At 37.5% G+C, this 17,354-nt stretch overlaps 26 non-coding genes across 26 annotated transcripts; all 26 read left to right on the top strand.

Annotated features, from left to right (window-relative positions):
* Positions 1-47: 47 nt before the first annotated feature.
* trnac-gca (transfer RNA cysteine (anticodon GCA)) lies at positions 48-119 on the top strand. Its single transcript has one exon. It is a non-coding gene; the product is annotated as a tRNA-Cys (tRNA).
* A 606-nt stretch (positions 120-725) lies between these two features.
* trnac-gca (transfer RNA cysteine (anticodon GCA)) lies at positions 726-797 on the top strand. Its single transcript has one exon. It is a non-coding gene; the product is annotated as a tRNA-Cys (tRNA).
* A 606-nt stretch (positions 798-1,403) lies between these two features.
* On the top strand, positions 1,404-1,475 carry trnac-gca (transfer RNA cysteine (anticodon GCA)). Its single transcript has one exon. It is a non-coding gene; the product is annotated as a tRNA-Cys (tRNA).
* Positions 1,476-2,081: 606 nt separating this feature from the next.
* Positions 2,082-2,153, top strand: trnac-gca (transfer RNA cysteine (anticodon GCA)). Its single transcript has one exon. It is a non-coding gene; the product is annotated as a tRNA-Cys (tRNA).
* Positions 2,154-2,759: 606 nt separating this feature from the next.
* On the top strand, positions 2,760-2,831 carry trnac-gca (transfer RNA cysteine (anticodon GCA)). Its single transcript has one exon. It is a non-coding gene; the product is annotated as a tRNA-Cys (tRNA).
* Positions 2,832-3,437: 606 nt separating this feature from the next.
* On the top strand, positions 3,438-3,509 carry trnac-gca (transfer RNA cysteine (anticodon GCA)). Its single transcript has one exon. It is a non-coding gene; the product is annotated as a tRNA-Cys (tRNA).
* A 606-nt stretch (positions 3,510-4,115) lies between these two features.
* Positions 4,116-4,187, top strand: trnac-gca (transfer RNA cysteine (anticodon GCA)). The gene has a single exon. It is a non-coding gene; the product is annotated as a tRNA-Cys (tRNA).
* Positions 4,188-4,793: 606 nt separating this feature from the next.
* On the top strand, positions 4,794-4,865 carry trnac-gca (transfer RNA cysteine (anticodon GCA)). The gene has a single exon. It is a non-coding gene; the product is annotated as a tRNA-Cys (tRNA).
* Positions 4,866-5,471: 606 nt separating this feature from the next.
* Positions 5,472-5,543, top strand: trnac-gca (transfer RNA cysteine (anticodon GCA)). Its single transcript has one exon. It is a non-coding gene; the product is annotated as a tRNA-Cys (tRNA).
* Positions 5,544-6,149: 606 nt separating this feature from the next.
* On the top strand, positions 6,150-6,221 carry trnac-aca (transfer RNA cysteine (anticodon ACA)). Its single transcript has one exon. It is a non-coding gene; the product is annotated as a tRNA-Cys (tRNA).
* Positions 6,222-6,821: 600 nt separating this feature from the next.
* Positions 6,822-6,893, top strand: trnac-gca (transfer RNA cysteine (anticodon GCA)). The gene has a single exon. It is a non-coding gene; the product is annotated as a tRNA-Cys (tRNA).
* Positions 6,894-7,500: 607 nt separating this feature from the next.
* On the top strand, positions 7,501-7,572 carry trnac-gca (transfer RNA cysteine (anticodon GCA)). Its single transcript has one exon. It is a non-coding gene; the product is annotated as a tRNA-Cys (tRNA).
* A 606-nt stretch (positions 7,573-8,178) lies between these two features.
* On the top strand, positions 8,179-8,250 carry trnac-gca (transfer RNA cysteine (anticodon GCA)). Its single transcript has one exon. It is a non-coding gene; the product is annotated as a tRNA-Cys (tRNA).
* Positions 8,251-8,856: 606 nt separating this feature from the next.
* On the top strand, positions 8,857-8,928 carry trnac-gca (transfer RNA cysteine (anticodon GCA)). Its single transcript has one exon. It is a non-coding gene; the product is annotated as a tRNA-Cys (tRNA).
* Positions 8,929-9,534: 606 nt separating this feature from the next.
* Positions 9,535-9,606, top strand: trnac-gca (transfer RNA cysteine (anticodon GCA)). The gene has a single exon. It is a non-coding gene; the product is annotated as a tRNA-Cys (tRNA).
* A 606-nt stretch (positions 9,607-10,212) lies between these two features.
* trnac-aca (transfer RNA cysteine (anticodon ACA)) lies at positions 10,213-10,284 on the top strand. Its single transcript has one exon. It is a non-coding gene; the product is annotated as a tRNA-Cys (tRNA).
* A 600-nt stretch (positions 10,285-10,884) lies between these two features.
* On the top strand, positions 10,885-10,956 carry trnac-gca (transfer RNA cysteine (anticodon GCA)). Its single transcript has one exon. It is a non-coding gene; the product is annotated as a tRNA-Cys (tRNA).
* Positions 10,957-11,564: 608 nt separating this feature from the next.
* On the top strand, positions 11,565-11,636 carry trnac-gca (transfer RNA cysteine (anticodon GCA)). Its single transcript has one exon. It is a non-coding gene; the product is annotated as a tRNA-Cys (tRNA).
* Positions 11,637-12,242: 606 nt separating this feature from the next.
* On the top strand, positions 12,243-12,314 carry trnac-gca (transfer RNA cysteine (anticodon GCA)). Its single transcript has one exon. It is a non-coding gene; the product is annotated as a tRNA-Cys (tRNA).
* A 606-nt stretch (positions 12,315-12,920) lies between these two features.
* trnac-gca (transfer RNA cysteine (anticodon GCA)) lies at positions 12,921-12,992 on the top strand. Its single transcript has one exon. It is a non-coding gene; the product is annotated as a tRNA-Cys (tRNA).
* Positions 12,993-13,598: 606 nt separating this feature from the next.
* On the top strand, positions 13,599-13,670 carry trnac-gca (transfer RNA cysteine (anticodon GCA)). Its single transcript has one exon. It is a non-coding gene; the product is annotated as a tRNA-Cys (tRNA).
* A 608-nt stretch (positions 13,671-14,278) lies between these two features.
* On the top strand, positions 14,279-14,350 carry trnac-gca (transfer RNA cysteine (anticodon GCA)). Its single transcript has one exon. It is a non-coding gene; the product is annotated as a tRNA-Cys (tRNA).
* Positions 14,351-14,956: 606 nt separating this feature from the next.
* Positions 14,957-15,028, top strand: trnac-gca (transfer RNA cysteine (anticodon GCA)). Its single transcript has one exon. It is a non-coding gene; the product is annotated as a tRNA-Cys (tRNA).
* A 606-nt stretch (positions 15,029-15,634) lies between these two features.
* Positions 15,635-15,706, top strand: trnac-gca (transfer RNA cysteine (anticodon GCA)). The gene has a single exon. It is a non-coding gene; the product is annotated as a tRNA-Cys (tRNA).
* A 606-nt stretch (positions 15,707-16,312) lies between these two features.
* Positions 16,313-16,384, top strand: trnac-gca (transfer RNA cysteine (anticodon GCA)). Its single transcript has one exon. It is a non-coding gene; the product is annotated as a tRNA-Cys (tRNA).
* Positions 16,385-16,990: 606 nt separating this feature from the next.
* On the top strand, positions 16,991-17,062 carry trnac-gca (transfer RNA cysteine (anticodon GCA)). The gene has a single exon. It is a non-coding gene; the product is annotated as a tRNA-Cys (tRNA).
* The last annotated feature ends 292 nt before the right edge of the window (positions 17,063-17,354 follow it).

Raw genomic sequence — 17,354 nt, 5'->3', positions numbered from 1 at the left:
TGTACCTTATTCGAGAATTTTTCCGCCTTTAGATAGTTTCTAGCAGAGGGGGTATAGCTCAGTGGTAGAGCATTTGACTGCAGATCAAGAGGTCCCAGGTTCAAATCCTGGTGCCCCCTTAAAATCAAGTGCTTTCTAAGAGTATAATTAGGGTTAGAGTACACTTTATAAAATTATGTTACTCAATCTAAAATGTCCCTAATTAGATGGTTTTTCTCTCAGTTGAACCGTTCCTAAAAGAGGTGGAAGTGCAATACACTTCAGATCATGAGGTCTCAGGATCAAATCCTATTGTCAACTTGAAATCAAATATTTTATGGGTACGCTTTGAAAGAGAGAGTGTTCTTTATTAGGTTATGTAGATCGCCCTCTGAAATGTCCCTTATTAGACAATTTGTCAGGATCAAATCCTGGTTCCCCCTTGAATCATGTACTTTCTATGTGTATCTTGAGAGAGGGAGTGCTCCTTTTTTGCTTATGTTACTCAATCTAAAATGTCCCTCATTAGATGTTTTTTCTCTCTGTCAGACAGTTCCTAACAGAGATGGAATTGCAATAGTCTTAGGTTCAAGAGGTCTCAGGTTCAAATCCTATAGTCAACATGAAATCAAATACTTTATGGGTATGTTGTCAAAGAGAGAGTGTTATGTATTAGGTTATGTAGATCTCCAGCTAAAATGTACCTTATTCGAGAATTTTTCCGCCTTTAGATAGTTTCTAGCAGAGGGGGTATAGCTCAGTGGTAGAGCATTTGACTGCAGATCAAGAGGTCCCAGGTTCAAATCCTTGTGCCCCCTTAAAATCAAGTGCTTTCTAAGAGTATAATTAGGGTTAGAGTACACTTTTTAAAATTATGTTACTCAATCTAAAATGTCCCTAATTAGATGGTTTTTCTCTCAGTTGAACCGTTCCTAAAAGAGGTGGAAGTGCAATAGACTTCAGATCATGAGGTCTCAGGATCAAATCCTATTGTCAACTTGAAATCAAATATTTTATGGGTACGCTTTGAAAGAGAGAGTGTTCTTTATTAGGTTATGTAGATCGCCCTCTGAAATGTCCCTTATTAGACAATTTGTCAGGATCAAATCCTGGTTCCCCCTTGAATCATGTACTTTCTATGTGTATCTTGAGAGAGCGAGTGCTCCTTTTTTGGTTATGTTACTCAATCTAAAATGTCCCTCATTAGATGTTTTTTCTCTCTGTCAGACAGTTCCAAACAGAGATGGAATTGCAATAGTCTTAGGATCAAGAGGTCTCAGGTTCAAATCCTATAGTCAACATGAAATCAAATACTTTATGGGTATGTTGTCAAAGAGAGAGTGTTATGTATTAGGTTATGTAGATCTCCAGCTAAAATGTACCTTATTCGAGAATTTTTCCGCCTTTAGATAGTTTCTAGCAGAGGGGGTATAGCTCAGTGGTAGAGCATTTGACTGCAGATCAAGAGGTCCCAGGTTCAAATCCTGGTGCCCCCTTAAAATCAAGTGCTTTCTAAGAGTATAATTAGGGTTAGAGTACACTTTTTAAAATTATGTTACTCAATCTAAAATGTCCCTAATTAGATGGTTTTTCTCTCAGTTGAACCGTTCCTAAAAGAGGTGGAAGTGCAATACACTTCAGATCATGAGGTCTCAGGATCAAATCCTATTGTCAACTTGAAATCAAATATTTTATGGGTACGCTTTGAAAGAGAGAGTGTTCTTTATTAGGTTATGTAGATCGCCCTCTGAAATGTCCCTTATTAGACAATTTGTCAGGATCAAATCCTGGTTCCCCCTTGAATCATGTACTTTCTATGTGTATCTTGAGAGAGGGAGTGCTCCTTTTTTGCTTATGTTACTCAATCTAAAATGTCCCTCATTAGATGTTTTTTCTCTCTGTCAGACAGTTCCTAACAGAGATGGAATTGCAATAGTCTTAGGTTCAAGAGGTCTCAGGTTCAAATCCTATAGTCAACATGAAATCAAATACTTTATGGGTATGTTGTCAAAGAGAGAGTGTTATGTATTAGGTTATGTAGATCTCCAGCTAAAATGTACCTTATTCGAGAATTTTTCCGCCTTTAGATAGTTTCTAGCAGAGGGGGTATAGCTCAGTGGTAGAGCATTTGACTGCAGATCAAGAGGTCCCAGGTTCAAATCCTTGTGCCCCCTTAAAATCAAGTGCTTTCTAAGAGTATAATTAGGGTTAGAGTACACTTTTTAAAATTATGTTACTCAATCTAAAATGTCCCTAATTAGATGGTTTTTCTCTCAGTTGAACCGTTCCTAAAAGAGGTGGAAGTGCAATAGACTTCAGATCATGAGGTCTCAGGATCAAATCCTATTGTCAACTTGAAATCAAATATTTTATGGGTACGCTTTGAAAGAGAGAGTGTTCTTTATTAGGTTATGTAGATCGCCCTCTGAAATGTCCCTTATTAGACAATTTGTCAGGATCAAATCCTGGTTCCCCCTTGAATCATGTACTTTCTATGTGTATCTTGAGAGAGCGAGTGCTCCTTTTTTGGTTATGTTACTCAATCTAAAATGTCCCTCATTAGATGTTTTTTCTCTCTGTCAGACAGTTCCAAACAGAGATGGAATTGCAATAGTCTTAGGATCAAGAGGTCTCAGGTTCAAATCCTATAGTCAACATGAAATCAAATACTTTATGGGTATGTTGTCAAAGAGAGAGTGTTATGTATTAGGTTATGTAGATCTCCAGCTAAAATGTACCTTATTCGAGAATTTTTCCGCCTTTAGATAGTTTCTAGCAGAGGGGGTATAGCTCAGTGGTAGAGCATTTGACTGCAGATCAAGAGGTCCCAGGTTCAAATCCTGGTGCCCCCTTAAAATCAAGTGCTTTCTAAGAGTATAATTAGGGTTAGAGTACACTTTTTAAAATTATGTTACTCAATCTAAAATGTCCCTAATTAGATGGTTTTTCTCTCAGTTGAACCGTTCCTAAAAGAGGTGGAAGTGCAATACACTTCAGATCATGAGGTCTCAGGATCAAATCCTATTGTCAACTTGAAATCAAATATTTTATGGGTACGCTTTGAAAGAGAGAGTGTTCTTTATTAGGTTATGTAGATCGCCCTCTGAAATGTCCCTTATTAGACAATTTGTCAGGATCAAATCCTGGTTCCCCCTTGAATCATGTACTTTCTATGTGTATCTTGAGAGAGGGAGTGCTCCTTTTTTGGTTATGTTACTCAATCTAAAATGTCCCTCATTAGATGTTTTTTCTCTCTGTCAGACAGTTCCTAACAGAGATGGAATTGCAATAGTCTTAGGTTCAAGAGGTCTCAGGTTCAAATCCTATAGTCAACATGAAATCAAATACTTTATGGGTATGTTGTCAAAGAGAGAGTGTTATGTATTAGGTTATGTAGATCTCCAGCTAAAATGTACCTTATTCGAGAATTTTTCCGCCTTTAGATAGTTTCTAGCAGAGGGGGTATAGCTCAGTGGTAGAGCATTTGACTGCAGATCAAGAGGTCCCAGGTTCAAATCCTGGTGCCCCCTTAAAATCAAGTGCTTTCTAAGAGTATAATTAGGGTTAGAGTACACTTTTTAAAATTATGTTACTCAATCTAAAATGTCCCTAATTAGATGGTTTTTCTCTCAGTTGCACCGTTCCTAAAAGAGGTGGAAGTGCAATAGACTTCAGATCATGAGGTCTCAGGATCAAATCCTATTGTCAACTTGAAATCAAATATTTTATGGGTACGCTTTGAAAGAGAGAGTGTTCTTTATTAGGTTATGTAGATCGCCCTCTGAAATGTCCCTTATTAGACAATTTGTCAGGATCAAATCCTGGTTCCCCCTTGAATCATGTACTTTCTATGTGTATCTTGAGAGAGGGAGTGCTCCTTTTTTGGTTATGTTACTCAATCTAAAATGTCCCTCATTAGATGTTTTTTCTCTCTGTCAGACAGTTCCTAACAGAGATGGAATTGCAATAGTCTTAGGTTCAAGAGGTCTCAGGTTCAAATCCTATAGTCAACATGAAATCAAATACTTTATGGGTATGTTGTCAAAGAGAGAGTGTTATGTATTAGGTTATGTAGATCTCCAGCTAAAATGTACCTTATTCGAGAATTTTTCCGCCTTTAGATAGTTTCTAGCAGAGGGGGTATAGCTCAGTGGTAGAGCATTTGACTGCAGATCAAGAGGTCCCAGGTTCAAATCCTGGTGCCCCCTTAAAATCAAGTGCTTTCTAAGAGTATAATTAGGGTTAGAGTACACCTTTTAAAATTATGTTACTCAATCAAAAATGTCCCTAATTAGATGGTTTTTCTCTCAGTTGCACCGTTCCTAAAAGAGGTGGAAGTGCAATAGACTTCAGATCATGAGGTCTCAGGATCAAATCCTATTGTCAACTTGAAATCAAATATTTTATGGGTACGCTTTGAAAGAGAGAGTGTTCTTTATTAGGTTATGTAGATCGCCCTCTGAAATGTCCCTTATTAGACAATTTGTCAGGATCAAATCCTGGTTCCCCCTTGAATCATGTACTTTCTATGTGTATCTTGAGAGAGGGAGTGCTCCTTTTTTGGTTATGTTACTCAATCTAAAATGTCCCTCATTAGATGTTTTTTCTCTCTGTCAGACAGTTCCTAACAGAGATGGAATTGCAATAGTCTTAGGTTCAAGAGGTCTCAGGTTCAAATCCTATAGTCAACATGAAATCAAATACTTTATGGGTATGTTGTCAAAGAGAGAGTGTTATGTATTAGGTTATGTAGATCTCCAGCTAAAATGTACCTTATTCGAGAATTTTTCCGCCTTTAGATAGTTTCTAGCAGAGGGGGTATAGCTCAGTGGTAGAGCATTTGACTGCAGATCAAGAGGTCCCAGGTTCAAATCCTTGTGCCCCCTTAAAATCAAGTGCTTTCTAAGAGTATAATTAGGGTTAGAGTACACTTTTTAAAATTATGTTACTCAATCAAAAATGTCCCTAATTAGATGGTTTTTCTCTCAGTTGAACCGTTCCTAAAAGAGGTGGAAGTGCAATAGACTTCAGATCATGAGGTCTCAGGATCAAATCCTATTGTCAACTTGAAATCAAATATTTTATGGGTACGCTTTGAAAGAGAGAGTGTTCTTTATTAGGTTATGTAGATCGCCCTCTGAAATGTCCCTTATTAGACAATTTGTCAGGATCAAATCCTGGTTCCCCCTTGAATCATGTACTTTCTATGTGTATCTTGAGAGAGGGAGTGCTCCTTTTTTGGTTATGTTACTCAATCTAAAATGTCCCTCATTAGATGTTTTTTCTCTCTGTCAGACAGTTCCTAACAGAGATGGAATTGCAATAGTCTTAGGTTCAAGAGGTCTCAGGTTCAAATCCTATAGTCAACATGAAATCAAATACTTTATGGGTATGTTGTCAAAGAGAGAGTGTTATGTATTAGGTTATGTAGATCTCCAGCTAAAATGTACCTTATTCGAGAATTTTTCCGCCTTTAGATAGTTTCTAGCAGAGGGGGTATAGCTCAGTGGTAGAGCATTTGACTGCAGATCAAGAGGTCCCAGGTTCAAATCCTGGTGCCCCCTTAAAATCAAGTGCTTTCTAAGAGTATAATTAGGGTTAGAGTACACTTTTTAAAATTATGTTACTCAATCAAAAATGTCCCTAATTAGATGGTTTTTCTCTCAGTTGAACCGTTCCTAAAAGAGGTGGAAGTGCAATAGACTTCAGATCATGAGGTCTCAGGATCAAATCCTATTGTCAACTTGAAATCAAATATTTTATGGGTACGCTTTGAAAGAGAGAGTGTTCTTTATTAGGTTATGTAGATCGCCCTCTGAAATGTCCCTTATTAGACAATTTGTCAGGATCAAATCCTGGTTCCCCCTTGAATCATGTACTTTCTATGTGTATCTTGAGAGAGGGAGTGCTCCTTTTTTGGTTATGTTACTCAATCTAAAATGTCCCTCATTAGATGTTTTTTCTCTCTGTCAGACAGTTCCTAACAGAGATGGAATTGCAATAGTCTTAGGTTCAAGAGGTCTCAGGTTCAAATCCTACAGTCAAAATGAAATCAAATACTTTATGGGTATGTTGTCAAAGAGAGAGTGTTATGTATTAGGTTATGTAGATCTCCAGCTAAAATGTACCTTATTCGAGAATTTTTCCGCCTTTAGATAGTTTCTAGCAGAGGGGGTATAGCTCAGTGGTAGAGCATTTGACTACAGATCAAGAGGTCCCAGGTGCAAATCCTGGTGCCCCCTTAAAATCAAGTGCTTTCTAAGAGTAGGGTTAGAGTACACTTTTTTAAATTATGTTACTCAATCAAAAATGTCCCTAATTAGATGGTTTTTCTCTCAGTTGAACCGTTCCTAAAAGAGGTGGAAGTGCAATAGACTTCAGATCATGAGGTCTCAGGATCAAATCCTATTGTCAACTTGAAATCAAATATTTTATGGGTACGCTTTGAAAGAGAGAGTGTTCTTTATTAGGTTATGTAGATCGCCCTCTGAAATGTCCCTTATTAGACAATTTGTCAGGATCAAATCCTGGTTCCCCCTTGAATCATGTACTTTCTATGTGTATCTTGAGAGAGGGAGTGCTCCTTTTTTGGTTATGTTACTCAATCTAAAATGTCCCTCATTAGATGTTTTTTCTCTCTGTCAGACAGTTCCTAACAGAGATGGAATTGCAATAGTCTTAGGTTCAAGAGGTCTCAGGTTCAAATCCTATAGTCAACATGAAATCAAATACTTTATGGGTATGTTGTCAAAGAGAGAGTGTTATGTATTAGGTTATGTAGATCTCCAGCTAAAATGTACCTTATTCGAGAATTTTTCCGCCTTTAGATAGTTTCTAGCAGAGGGGGTATAGCTCAGTGGTAGAGCATTTGACTGCAGATCAAGAGGTCCCAGGTTCAAATCCTGGTGCCCCCTTAAAATCAAGTGCTTTCTAAGAGTATAATTAGGGTTAGAGTACACTTTTTAAAATTATGTTACTCAATCAAAAATGTCCCTAATTAGATGGTTTTTCTCTCAGTTGCACCGTTCCTAAAAGAGGTGGAAGTGCAATAGACTTCAGATCATGAGGTCTCAGGATCAAATCCTATTGTCAACTTGAAATCAAATATTTTATGGGTACGCTTTGAAAGAGAGAGTGTTCTTTATTAGGTTATGTAGATCGCCCTCTGAAATGTCCCTTATTAGACAATTTGTCAGGATCAAATCCTGGTTCCCCCTTGAATCATGTACTTTCTATGTGTATCTTGAGAGAGGGAGTGCTCCTTTTTTGGTTATGTTACTCAATCTAAAATGTCCCTCATTAGATGTTTTTTCTCTCTGTCAGACAGTTCCTAACAGAGATGGAATTGCAATAGTCTTAGGTTCAAGAGGTCTCAGGTTCAAATCCTATAGTCAACATGAAATCAAATACTTTATGGGTATGTTGTCAAAGAGAGAGTGTTATGTATTAGGTTATGTAGATCTCCAGCTAAAATGTACCTTATTCGAGAATTTTTCCGCCTTTAGATAGTTTCTTAGCTGAGGGGGTATAGCTCAGTGGTAGAGCATTTGACTGCAGATCAAGAGGTCCCAGGTTCAAATCCTGGTGCCCCCTTAAAATCAAGTGCTTTCTAAGAGTATAATTAGGGTTAGAGTACACCTTTTAAAATTATGTTACTCAATCAAAAATGTCCCTAATTAGATGTTTTTTCTCTCAGTTGCACCGTTCCTAAAAGAGGTGGAAGTGCAATAGACTTCAGATCATGAGGTCTCAGGATCAAATCCTATTGTCAACTTGAAATCAAATATTTTATGGGTACGCTTTGAAAGAGAGAGTGTTCTTTATTAGGTTATGTAGATCGCCCTCTGAAATGTCCCTTATTAGACAATTTGTCAGGATCAAATCCTGGTTCCCCCTTGAATCATGTACTTTCTATGTGTATCTTGAGAGAGGGAGTGCTCCTTTTTTGGTTATGTTACTCAATCTAAAATGTCCCTCATTAGATGTTTTTTCTCTCTGTCAGACAGTTCCTAACAGAGATGGAATTGCAATAGTCTTAGGTTCAAGAGGTCTCAGGTTCAAATCCTATAGTCAACATGAAATCAAATACTTTATGGGTATGTTGTCAAAGAGAGAGTGTTATGTATTAGGTTATGTAGATCTCCAGCTAAAATGTACCTTATTCGAGAATTTTTCCGCCTTTAGATAGTTTCTAGCAGAGGGGGTATAGCTCAGTGGTAGAGCATTTGACTGCAGATCAAGAGGTCCCAGGTTCAAATCCTGGTGCCCCCTTAAAATCAAGTGCTTTCTAAGAGTATAATTAGGGTTAGAGTACACCTTTTAAAATTATGTTACTCAATCAAAAATGTCCCTAATTAGATGGTTTTTCTCTCAGTTGCACCGTTCCTAAAAGAGGTGGAAGTGCAATAGACTTCAGATCATGAGGTCTCAGGATCAAATCCTATTGTCAACTTGAAATCAAATATTTTATGGGTACGCTTTGAAAGAGAGAGTGTTCTTTATTAGGTTATGTAGATCGCCCTCTGAAATGTCCCTTATTAGACAATTTGTCAGGATCAAATCCTGGTTCCCCCTTGAATCATGTACTTTCTATGTGTATCTTGAGAGAGGGAGTGCTCCTTTTTTGGTTATGTTACTCAATCTAAAATGTCCCTCATTAGATGTTTTTTCTCTCTGTCAGACAGTTCCTAACAGAGATGGAATTGCAATAGTCTTAGGTTCAAGAGGTCTCAGGTTCAAATCCTATAGTCAACATGAAATCAAATACTTTATGGGTATGTTGTCAAAGAGAGAGTGTTATGTATTAGGTTATGTAGATCTCCAGCTAAAATGTACCTTATTCGAGAATTTTTCCGCCTTTAGATAGTTTCTAGCTGAGGGGGTATAGCTCAGTGGTAGAGCATTTGACTGCAGATCAAGAGGTCCCAGGTTCAAATCCTGGTGCCCCCTTAAAATCAAGTGCTTTCTAAGAGTATAATTAGGGTTAGAGTACACCTTTTAAAATGATGTTACTCAATCAAAAATGTCCCTAATTAGATGGTTTTTCTCTCAGTTGCACCGTTCCTAAAAGAGGTGGAAGTGCAATAGACTTCAGATCATGAGGTCTCAGGATCAAATCCTATTGTCAACTTGAAATCAAATATTTTATGGGTACGCTTTGAAAGAGAGAGTGTTCTTTATTAGGTTATGTAGATCGCCCTCTGAAATGTCCCTTATTAGACAATTTGTCAGGATCAAATCCTGGTTCCCCCTTGAATCATGTACTTTCTATGTGTATCTTGAGAGAGGGAGTGCTCCTTTTTTGGTTATGTTACTCAATCTAAAATGTCCCTCATTAGATGTTTTTTCTCTCTGTCAGACAGTTCCTAACAGAGATGGAATTGCAATAGTCTTAGGTTCAAGAGGTCTCAGGTTCAAATCCTATAGTCAACATGAAATCAAATACTTTATGGGTATGTTGTCAAAGAGAGAGTGTTATGTATTAGGTTATGTAGATCTCCAGCTAAAATGTACCTTATTCGAGAATTTTTCCGCCTTTAGATAGTTTATAGCAGAGGGGGTGTAGCTCAGTGGTAGAGCATTTGACTGCAGATCAAGAGGTCCCAGGTTCAAATCCTTGTGCCCCCTTAAAATCAAATGCTTTCTAAGAGTATAATTAGGGTTAGAGTAGACTTTTTAAAATTATGTTACTCAATCTAAAATGTCCCTAATTAGATGGTTTTTCTCTCAGTTGAACCGTTCCTAAAAGAGGTGGAAGTGCAATAGACTTCAGATCATGAGGTCTCACGATCAAATCCTATTGTCAACTTGAAATCAAATATTTTATGGGTACGCTTTGAAAGAGAGAGTGTTCTTTATTAGGTAATGTAGATCGCCCTCTGAAATGTCCCTTATTAGACAATTTGTCAGGATCAAATCCTGGTTCCCCCTTGAATCATGTACTTTCTATGTGTATCTTGAGAGAGGGAGTGCTCCTTTTTTGGTTATGTTACTCAATCTAAAATGTCCCTCATTAGATGTTTTTTCTCTCTGTCAGACAGTTCCTAACAGAGATGGAATTGCAATAGTCTTAGGTTCAAGAGGTCTCAGCTTCAAATCCTATAGTCAACATGAAATCAAATACTTTATGAGTATGTTGTCAAAGAGAGAGTGTTATGTATTAGGTTATGTAGATCTCCAGCTAAAATGTACCTTATTCGAGAATTTTTCCACCTTTAGATAGTTTCTAGCAGAGGGGGTATAGCTCAGTGGTAGAGCATTTGACTACAGATCAAGAGGTCCCAGGTTCAAATCCTGGTGCCCCCTTAAAATCAAGTGCTTTCTAAGAGTAGGGTTAGAGTACACTTTTTAAAATTATGTTACTCAATCTAAAATGTCCCTAATTAGATGGTTTTTCTCTCAGTTGAACTGTTCCTAAAAGAGGTGGAAGTGCAATAGACTTCAGATCATGAGGTCTCAGGATCAAATCCTATTGTCAACTTGAAATCAAATATTTTATGGGTACGCTTTGAAAGAGAGAGTGTTCTTTATTAGGTTATGTAGATCGCCCTCTGAAATGTCCCTTATTAGACAATTTGTCAGGATCAAATCCTGGTTCCCCCTTGAATCATGTACTTTCTATGTGTATCTTGAGAGAGGGAGTGCTCCTTTTTTGGTTATGTTACTCAATCTAAAATGTCCCTCATTAGATGTTTTTTCTCTCTGTCAGACAGTTCCAAACAGAGATGGAATTGCAATAGTCTTAGGATCAAGAGGTCTCAGGTTCAAATCCTATAGTCAACATGAAATCAAATACTTTATGGGTATGTTGTCAAAGAGAGAGTGTTATGTATTAGGTTATGTAGATCTCCAGCTAAAATGTACCTTATTCGAGAATTTTTCCACCTTTAGATAGTTTCTAGCAGAGGGGGTATAGCTCAGTGGTAGAGCATTTGACTGCAGATCAAGAGGTCCCAGGTTCAAATCCTGGTGCCCCCTTAAAATCAAGTGCTTTCTAAGAGTATAATTAGGGTTAGAGTACACTTTTTAAAATTATGTTACTCAATCTAAAATGTCCCTAATTTGATGGTTTTTCTCTCAGTTGAACCGTTCCTAAAAGAGGTGGAAGTGCAATAGACTTCAGATCATGAGGTCTCAGGGGATCAAATCCTATTGTCAACTTGAAATCAAATATTTTATGGGTACGCTTTGAAAGAGAGAGTGTTCTTTATTAGGTTATGTAGATCGCCCTCTGAAATGTCCCTTATTAGACAATTTGTCAGGATCAAATCCTGGTTCCCCCTTGAATCATGTACTTTCTATGTGTATCTTGAGAGAGGGAGTGCTCCTTTTTTGGTTATGTTACTCAATCTAAAATGTCCCTCATTAGATGTTTTTTCTCTCTGTCAGACAGTTCCAAACAGAGATGGAATTGCAATAGTCTTAGGATCAAGAGGTCTCAGGTTCAAATCCTATAGTCAACATGAAATCAAATACTTTATGGGTATGTTGTCAAAGAGAGAGTGTTATGTATTAGGTTATGTAGATCTCCAGCTAAAATGTACCTTAATCGAGAATTTTTCCGCCTTTAGATAGTTTCTAGCAGAGGGGGTATAGCTCTGTGGTAGAGCATTTGACTGCAGATCAAGAGGTCCCAGGTTCAAATCCTGGTGCCCCCTTAAAATCAAGTGCTTTCTAAGAGTATAATTAGGGTTAGAGTACACTTTTTAAAATTATGTTACTCAATCTAAAATGTCCCTAATTAGATGTTTTTTCTCTCAGTTGAACCGTTCCTAAAAGAGGTGGAAGTGCAATAGACTTCACATCATGAGGTCTCAGGCTCAAATCCTATTATCAACTTGAAATCAAATATTTTATGGGTACGCTTTGAAAGAGAGAGTGTTCTTTATTAGGTTATGTAGATCGCCCTCTGAAATGTCCCTTATTAGACAATTTGTCAGGATCAAATCCTGGTTCCCCCTTGAATCATGTACTTTCTATGTGTATCTTGAGAGAGGGAGTGCTCCTTTTTTGGTTATGTTACTCAATCTAAAATGTCCCTCATTAGATGTTTTTTCTCTCTGTCAGACAGTTCCTAACAGAGATGGAATTGCAATAGTCTTAGGTTCAAGAGGTCTCAGGTTCAAATCCTATAGTCAACATGAAATCAAATACTTTATGGGTATGTTGTCAAAGAGAGAGTGTTATGTATTAGGTTATGTAGATCTCCAGCTAAAATGTACCTTATTCGAGAATTTTTCCGCCTTTAGATAGTTTCTAGCAGAGGGGGTATAGCTCAGTGGTAGAGCATTTGACTGCAGATCAAGAAGTCCCAGGTTCAAATCCTGGTGCCCCCTTAAAATCAAGTGCTTTCTAAGAGTATAATTAGGGTTAGAGTACACTTTTTAAAATTATGTTACTCAATCTAAAATGTCCCTAATTAGATGGTTTTTCTCTCAGTTGAACCGTTCCTAAAAGAGGTGGAAGTGCAATAGACTTCAGATCATGAGGTCTCAGGATCAAATCCTATTGTCAACTTGAAATCAAATATTTTATGGGTACGCTTTGAAAGAGAGAGTGTTCTTTATTAGGTTATGTAGATCGCCCTCTGAAATGTCCCTTATTAGACAATTGGTCAGGATCAAATCCCGGTTCCCCCTTGAATCATGTACTTTCTATGTGTATCTTGAGAGAGGGAGTGCTCCTTTTTTGGTTATGTTACTCAATCTAAAATGTCCCTCATTAGATGGTTTTTCTCTCTGTCAGACAGTTCCTAACAGAGATGGAATTGCAATAGTCTTAGGTTCAAGAGGTCTCAGCTTCAAATCCTATAGTCAACATGAAATCAAATACTTTATGGGTATGTTGTCAAAGAGAGAGTGTTATGTATTAGGTTATGTAGATCTCCAGCTATAATGTACCTTATTCGAGAATTTTTGCGCCTTTAGATAGTTTCTAGCAGAGGGGGTATAGCTCAGTGGTAGAGCATTTGACTGCAGATCAAGAGGTCCCAGGTTCAAATCCTGGTGCCCCCTTAAAATCAAGTGCTTTCTAAGAGTATAATTAGGGTTAGAGTACACTTTTTAAAATTATGTTACTCAATCTAAAATGTCCCTAATTAGATGGTTTTTCTCTCAGTTGAACCGTTCCTAAAAGAGGTGGAACTGCAATAGACTTCACATCATGAGGTCTCAGGATCAAATCCTATTGTCAACTTGAAATCAAATATTTTATGGGTACGCTTTGAAAGAGAGAGTGTTCTTTATTAGGTTATGTAGATCGCCCTCTGAAATGTCCCTTATTAGACAATTTGTCAGGATCAAATCCTGGTTCCCTCTTGAATCATGTACTTTCCATGTGTATCTTGAGAGAGGGAGTGCTCCTTTTTTGGTTATGTTACTCAATCTAAAATGTCCCTCATTAGATGGTTTTTCTCTCTGTCAGACAGTTCCTAACAGAGATGGAATTGCAATAGTCTTAGGTTCAAGAGGTCTCAGGTTCAAATCCTATAGTCAACATGTAATCAAATACTTTATGGGTATGTTGTCAAAGAGAGAGTGTTATGTATTAGGTTATGTAGATCTCCAGCTATAATGTACCTTATTCGAGAAATTTTCCGCCTTTAGATAGTTTTTAGCAGAGGGGGTATAGCTCAGTGGTAGAGCATTTGACTGCAGATCAAGATGTCCCAGGTTCAAATCCTGGTGCCCCCTTAAAATCAAGTGCTTTCTAAGAGTATAATTAGGGTTAGAGTACACTTTTTAAAATTATGTTACTCAATCCAAAATGTCCCTAATTAGATGGTTTTTCTCTCAGTTGAACCGTTCCTAAAAGAGGTGGAAGTGCAATAGACTTCAGATCATGAGGTCTCAGGGGATCAAATCCTATTGTCAACTTGAAATCAAATATTTTATGGGTACGCTTTGAAAGAGAGAGTGTTCTTTATTAGGTTATGTAGATCGCCCTCTGAAATGTCCCTTATTAGACAATTTGTCAGGATCAAATCCTGGTTCCCCCTTGAATCATGTACTTTCTATGTGTATCTTGAGAGAGGGAGTGCTCCTTTTTTGGTTATGTTACTCAATCTAAAATGTCCCTCATTAGATGTTTTTTCTCTCTGTCAGACAGTTCCTAACAGAGATGGAATTGCAATAGTCTTAGGTTCAAGAGGTCTCAGGTTCAAATCCTATAGTCAACATGAAATCAAATACTTTATGGGTATGTTGTCAAAGAGAGAGTGTTATGTATTAGGTTATGTAGATCTCCAGCTAAAATGTACCTTATTCGAGAATTTTTCCGCCTTTAGATAGTTTCTAGCAGAGGGGGTATAGCTCAGTGGTAGAGCATTTGACTGCAGATCAAGAGGTCCCAGGTTCAAATCCTGGTGCCCCCTTAAAATCAAGTGCTTTCTAAGAGTATAATTAGGGTTAGAGTACACTTTTTAAAATTATGTTACTCAATCTAAAATGTCCCTAATTAGATGGTTTTTCTCTCAGTTGAACCGTTCCTAAAAGAGGTGGAAGTGCAATAGACTTCAGATCATGAGGTCTCAGGATCAAATCCTATTGTCAACTTGAAATCAAATATTTTATGGGTACGCTTTGAAAGAGAGAGTGTTCTTTATTAGGTTATGTAGATCGCCCTCTGAAATGTCCCTTATTAGACAATTTGTCAGGATCAAATCCTGGTTCCCCCTTGAATCATGTACTTTCTATGTGTATCTTGAGAGAGGGAGTGCTCCTTTTTTGGTTATGTTACTCAATCTAAAATGTCCCTCATTAGATGTTTTTTCTCTCTGTCAGACAGTTCCTAACAGAGATGGAATTGCAATAGTCTTAGGTTCAAGAGGTCTCAGGTTCAAATCCTATAGTCAACATGAAATCAAATACTTTATGGGTATGTTGTCAAAGAGAGAGTGTTATGTATTAGGTTATGTAGATCTCCAGCTAAAATGTACCTTATTCGAGAATTTTTCCGCCTTTAGATAGTTTCTAGCAGAGGGGGTATAGCTCAGTGGTAGAGCATTTGACTGCAGATCAAGAGGTCCCAGGTTCAAATCCTGGTGCCCCCTTAAAATCAAGTGCTTTCTAAGAGTATAATTAGGGTTAGAGTACACTTTTTAAAATTATGTTACTCAATCTAAAATGTCCCTAATTAGATGGTTTTTCTCTCAGTTGAACCGTTCCTAAAAGAGGTGGAAGTGCAATAGACTTCAGATCATGAGGTCTCAGGATCAAATCCTATTGTCAACTTGAAATCAAATATTTTATGGGTACGCTTTGAAAGAGAGAGTGTTCTTTATTAGGTTATGTAGATCGCCCTCTGAAATGTCCCTTATTAGACAATTTGTCAGGATCAAATCCTGGTTCCCCCTTGAATCATGTACTTTCTATGTGTATCTTGAGAGAGGGAGTGCTCCTTTTTTGGTTATGTTACTCAATCTAAAATGTCCCTCATTAGATGTTTTTTCTCTCTGTCAGACAGTTCCTAACAGAGATGGAATTGCAATAGTCTTAGGATCAAGAGGTCTCAGGTTCAAATCCTATAGTCAACATGAAATCAAATACTTTATGGGTATGTTGTCAAAGAGAGAGTGTTATGTATTAGGTTATGTAGATCTCCAGCTAAAATGTACCTTATTCGAGAATTTTTCCGCCTTTAGATAGTTTCTAGCAGAGGGGGTATAGCTCAGTGGTAGAGCATTTGACTGCAGATCAAGAGGTCCCAGGTTCAAATCCTGGTGCCCCCTTAAAATCAAGTGCTTTCTAAGAGTATAATTAGGGTTAGAGTACACTTTTTAAAATTATGTTACTCAATCTAAAATGTCCCTAATTAGATGTTTTTTCTCTCAGTTGAACCGTTCCTAAAAGAGGTGGAAGTGCAATAGACTTCAGATCATGAGGTCTCAGGATCAAATCCTATTGTCAACTTGAAATCAAATATTTTATGGGTACGCTTTGAAAGAGAGAGTGTTCTTTATTAGGTTATGTAGATCGCCCTCTGAAATGTCCCTTATTAGACAATTTGTCAGGATCAAATCCTGGTTCCCCCTTGAATCATGTACTTTCTATGTGTATCTTGAGAGAGGGAGTGCTCCTTTTTTGGTTATGTTACTCAATCTAAAATGTCCCTCATTAGATGTTTTTTCTCTCTGTCAGACAGTTCCTAACAGAGATGGAATTGCAATAGTCTTAGGTTCAAGAGGTCTCAGGTTCAAATCCTATAGTCAACATGAAATCAAATACTTTATGGGTATGTTGTCAAAGAGAGAGTGTTATGTATTAGGTTATGTAGATCTCCAGCTAAAATGTACCTTATTCGAGAATTTTTCCGCCTTTAGATAGTTTCTAGCAGAGGGGGTATAGCTCAGTGGTAGAGCATTTGACTGCAGATCAAGAAGTCCCAGGTTCAAATCCTGGTGCCCCCTTAAAATCAAGTGCTTTCTAAGAGTATAATTAGGGTTAGAGTACACTTTTTAAAATTATGTTACTCAATCTAAAATGTCCCTAATTAGATGGTTTTTCTCTCAGTTGAACCGTTCCTAAAAGAGGTGGAAGTGCAATAGACTTCAGATCATGAGGTCTCAGGATCAAATCCTATTGTCAACTTGAAATCAAATATTTTATGGGTACGCTTTGAAAGAGAGAGTGTTCTTTATTAGGTTATGTAGATCGCCCTCTGAAATGTCCCTTATTAGACAATTTGTCAGGATCAAATCCTGGTTCCCCCTTGAATCATGTACTTTCTATGTGTATCTTGAGAGAGGGAGTGCTCCTTTTTTGGTTATGTTACTCAATCTAAAATGTCCCTCATTAGATGGTTTTTCTCTCTGTCAGACAGTTCCTAACAGAGATGGAATTGCAATAGTCTTAGGTTCAAGAGGTCTCAGCTTCAAATCCTATAGTCAACATGAAATCAAATACTTTATGGGTATGTTGTCAAAGAGAGAGTGTTATGTATTAGGTTATGTAGATCTCCAGCTATAATGTACCTTATTCGAGAATTTTTCCGCCTTTAGATAGTTTCTAGCAGAGGGGGTATAGCTCAGTGGTAGAGCATTTGACTGCAGATCAAGAGGTCCCAGGTTCAAATCCTGGTGCCCCCTTAAAATCAAGTGCTTTCTAAGAGTATAATTAGGGTTAGAGTACACTTTTTAAAATTATGTTACTCAATCTAAAATGTCCCTAATTAGATGGTTTTTCTCTCAGTTGAACCGTTCCTAAAAGAGGTGGAACTGCAATAGACTTCACATCATGAGGTCTCAGGATCAAATCCTATTGTCAACTTGAAATCAAATATTTTATGGGTACGCTTTGAAAGAGAGAGTGTTCTTTATTAGGTTATGTAGATCGCCCTCTGAAATGTCCCTTATTAGACAATTTGTCAGGATCAAATCC

The sequence above is a fragment of the Salmo salar genome, chromosome 09 (assembly GCF_965601325.2).
Source record: "Salmo salar chromosome 09, fSalSal1, whole genome shotgun sequence".
Classification (NCBI taxonomy): Eukaryota; Metazoa; Chordata; class Actinopteri; order Salmoniformes; family Salmonidae; genus Salmo; species Salmo salar.
Note: the sequence above shows the minus strand (reverse complement) of the source record. Positions and strands in the feature narration are given on the sequence as shown.